This window comes from Adiantum capillus-veneris, chromosome 20, assembly GCF_014529385.1.
Source record: "Adiantum capillus-veneris isolate H3 chromosome 20, ASM1452938v2, whole genome shotgun sequence".
Taxonomy (NCBI): Eukaryota; Viridiplantae; Streptophyta; class Polypodiopsida; order Polypodiales; family Pteridaceae; genus Adiantum; species Adiantum capillus-veneris.
This window is the reverse complement of record NC_140950.1, coordinates 130,303,489-130,307,833: the sequence shown is the minus strand read 5'-3', so window position 1 is coordinate 130,307,833 and position 4,345 is coordinate 130,303,489.

The following is a 4,345-nucleotide window of genomic DNA, read 5'->3' as shown; positions in this document are numbered from 1 at the left end:
TTGCCTGACCATACCATCTCTGGCACTGAATCCTTCTGCAAAACCTTGCTAGGAGATCTATTTACAAGATGAACAGCTGTTGATACAGCTTCAGCCCAAAACCCATTTGGCAGTTGTGCATTAGACAACATACTTCTGACCTTCTCTTGTATGATCCTTTTCATCCTCTCAGCAACACCATTTTGAGGAGGATTGTAAGGAGCAGTAACTTCACGTTTTATACCTTTTGAATCACAAAAGTCCTGAAAGGCCTTTGAAACATACTCTCCACCATTGTCAGTGCGTAAGCATTTAAGCTTCTTGCCACTCTGATTCTCCACAAGTGTCACAAACGTTTTGAAAACACTAAACGCTTCATCCTTGTGATTGAGAATGTAAACCCATACTTTCCTTGAGTAATCATCTATAAATTTCATAAAGTAAGAAGCTCCCCCTAGAGATAGGTTAGGCATAGGTCCACACAAATCACTATGAACAAGTGCCAACTGTGTATCTCTTCTACTGCTTCTATGCTTATGTGGATGCTGTGTTTGCTTACCATACAGACAATGTTCACAGAATTCAAAATCATTAAATGAAAATCCAGGCAAATAACCAAAACGAGACAAGATTTCCATTCCCTTCTTGGACATATGTCCTAACCGGCTATGCCACAAAGAAACGTTCGGTTGCTCGGTTACATTGATTACATTTTTAGAGACATTTGATACATAAATCATGTAAAGTCCTCCAAACTTTACTCCATGTGCTACTGTCATAGAACCCTTGGATATCTTCCACATGTTCTGTCAAAAAGTGGTGACGTAGCCAGCATCATCAAGTAAACCTGTGCTGATCAAGCTCTTTGTAATTGCGGGAACATGTCTCACATTCTTCAGCGTGAAAGAAGAGCCATTCTGAAACTTCAATTGAACATCTCCAACACCTAAGATCTCACATGTCTACCCATTGCCTAACCGAACATGATCTTTAGTGGTCACATAAGAAGTAAACCACTCCTTGTTTGGAGACACATGAAGTGATGCCCCTGAGTCTATAATCCAGTCACTCAGTGCATTTCCAACAGGTGCTGTAAGAAGAGCTGAGTCCATTGTATTCTTCAAGAAGTAGATGTCTCCTGACACTAGACTGTCATCCTCTACAACAGTGTTTGTCACATTTATTTCTTGAATCTTCACTGAGGACTTGTTCTTCTCACCATGGTCTTCAGCTTTCTCTTTGCCTTTTTCTGCTTTCTATTCTCTGTAGTCTCTTTTCATGTGACCCTTATTGACACAATGGTAGCATTCTATGTCACTCTTGCCTTTAGCACTACGGGACTTGCTACGAGACTGATTCCTCTTTCCACCTTTGTACTTTTCTTTGGTCCTTCCCCTGACAACTAAGGCTGTTCCTTTGCCTTTGTCCATTGTCTTTCTATTGGTTTCTTCAGTAAGGAAACTTCCTTCTACACCTGCTATGTTCAAACCATCTGGAGGTGCAGAATTACTCAAAGCTGTGCGAAAAGTGTCCCAACTTTTTGGCAATGTGATCAACAGGAACATAGCTCTAACAGGTTCATCAAACTTGACACCTTGAGCTGACAATTGACTGTAGATTGTGTTGAATTCATTTAGATGATTGGACATAGGTGTCCCTTCTTTCATCTTCAAGTCAACAAGATTCTTAAGCCAGTATACCTGTGAACCCCGACAGCCTCTCAAACACCGGGGACCAAATGGCGCGCCTCGAGCCTGTCATGGTAAAGCAAACAGGGGGCACCACCTAGCTTCAGCGGCTAGGACGCAAACAACACACCACCATAACAAAGTTTTCATCCAAGAGAGATGGATGCTTGGGAGTAATGATGAAGAGGAAAGGGAATGAGATCAAGTGAGAGAGAGAGAGAGAGAGTGAGGGAGGGGGTATAGCGGCTTAGTACTTAGGCACCACAAAAGGATGGCGAATCCGAACACCCTTCACACATACACAAGCTCACTCCAAACACAAGACTAGGTGGCGATTCCACACACCTCACATGGGCAAAACATTGCAAGAAAACATACTCACAAAACCTCAAGCTTTATTTGGAGAATAAGGCGATGAAATGGGGAGCATAGGGTAGGGGAATGAGAAGGGAGAGCGTGGTAAAGCACATGGCGGATAGGTGGGAGTTGATGGCGAAGACTCGCACGAGGGTTATGGCCATCATCCTTCATTTAGTTTCCCTTCATCTTCCATAGCCCAAGGGTGTAGAGGTCATGCTCAAGACGAGCATGGTGATTGCGGTGATGGTGATGGTGTGGGTGTGTGTGTGTGCACTAGGCACACACAGTGCATAGTGTACTCTTTGGTGATGGTGTGTGTGTTTTTGTGTGATGGTGACCCCTCTTTATATAGGGGAGGAGGGGGGGGAGAAATTCTAGAATTTAGAAATGAAGAAATCATTATCTACATAGGCCATGTGACTGTGGGCCCCACTTGTCTGGCTGTGTGTATATGTGCCAGAACAGCAGTCTCATGAGAGAGAGACTAAGAGAGAGAGATGGGTTGATGAAAAAAAAGTGAGAGGTGACATGGAGAATAAAGTAATTACAAGAGGGGAGAGAGGGGAGTGTGCTCAGAGGTGAATCTGTGTGCAGATGTGTGTGAACACAAGAAAAATTAGGTAACCACCGGGTGGGGATGGGTCTGTGGGCACCTTTTTCAGTGAAACTGAGTGTGTGTGAGTGTGGGGGAGGTTATTTAGCTACAAGACAAGAGATATGGTGCCCTTTAGAGAGAGAGGGGGGTATTTGGGTCATGGGATATGATAGGAGAGAGAAAGAGGGGGTGGGGTATACTATTTTGGAAGATAGGGTAGGTTGCATGTGAGTTAGGGTGCATTATTGGTGAGTTATAATGCATTATTGGTGAGAGGTGGGGTAGCTCGAGGGGAGAGAGAAAGGAGAAAGGACAAGGGGAAGAGAGAGGGGGTTGACCTTTTGAGTGGAGGAGAGGAAAAGGGACACACGGCGGGGCAACAGTGAAGAAAAAAGGAGGCAAGGTGGGGATGGGCTACCCCGCAGGCATGAGGTGGCCTATTTTACCTTTCTTATATATTTAGATAATCATACTTTATTTTTTTTCTTACTTTTTCCAATGCCTTTTATCACTCCCTCCCTAAGAGGAGGTTTTCATGGGGTGGGGACGAGAGAAGAGGGGTATGGGAGCTTGGCTTGTGAAAAGCCCCCATCACTGCACTCTGCTTCTCATAAAGATCACTCAGCTTTAACCATGCTTGATAAGCCGACATCTCGTTTGCTACATTGAAGTAAACGCTTTCTGCCAAAGTCAGCATAATGGTAGAAAGTGCCAATTCATCCATTTCGCTCCATTCATCTTCGTCCATATCTTCTGGTTTTACCCCCTTGAGCTTTATAGGTTTTATCTGCTTCTTTTGTACCAACAGGTGCCAAATCTGCTTCTTCCACAATGGGAAATTGGTTCCATCCAGTTTCTTGATATTGTAAAGAGCAGTGTCTTGTGATCCAGCCATAGCTACGCTTCACAGTGGTTTACTTTCCTGGGAAAAATTCAGCAGAGTTTCCCCTGTAAACTGACCTCTGAACCAATATCAACCTGTCAAATGAACCAAGAAAGCTTCAGATTCTGTATAAATTTCGGCAGAGTCTCCTTTGTAAAATGGCTCCGGTGTACTCAAAAAACATACCAAAAAACAGCTCAAAAACACTGTCTCTCTGACACTGTAAGCTGCGGGTAAACCTGTCCTGCACCTGTACTGTCTCTCACTGTCCTGTCACTGTCCTGTAAGCATAGACTGTGACAATGCCTCAATGGCAATAAAGCAAAGATGCAATCCCAATTGTCTAACTCACTGTCAATACATCCTAGCTGCCTATCTAAGGGTGCTCGAGGGATCGCTCCAAGACTTGTATCACCGAAAGGATCTCAACATTCGAGAATCCCCCAGCTCAATAAAACCTCACTCGACACTCAACAAAGGCTGCAGTAAATCTGAGAGTACATAGACTTCCCACAAAGTCATACATCCACAAATTTCCCATTGTATGCTGTAACCGCTGCGGCGGTTGTTTGCTGCGTGACTCACAGCCAGCAAACCCTCAACAGACATACATCATCTTTGACAATACATCCCATGTGGAAGTACCTGCAATGTCAGGATGAAATCTGGAATATCAAGCAGCAAACACAAGCTACCTGATGAACTAGTGGATGTCGCCTACAGTCTGTGTGTAGATGCGCCCGTGTCGTATGTGACACGCCTCCAAGAACTGTGAGCCGTCCTTCGATGTGTAGACAGCCACAAATCAACACTCTGGGAGTGTCGATATCCTCAGCACCT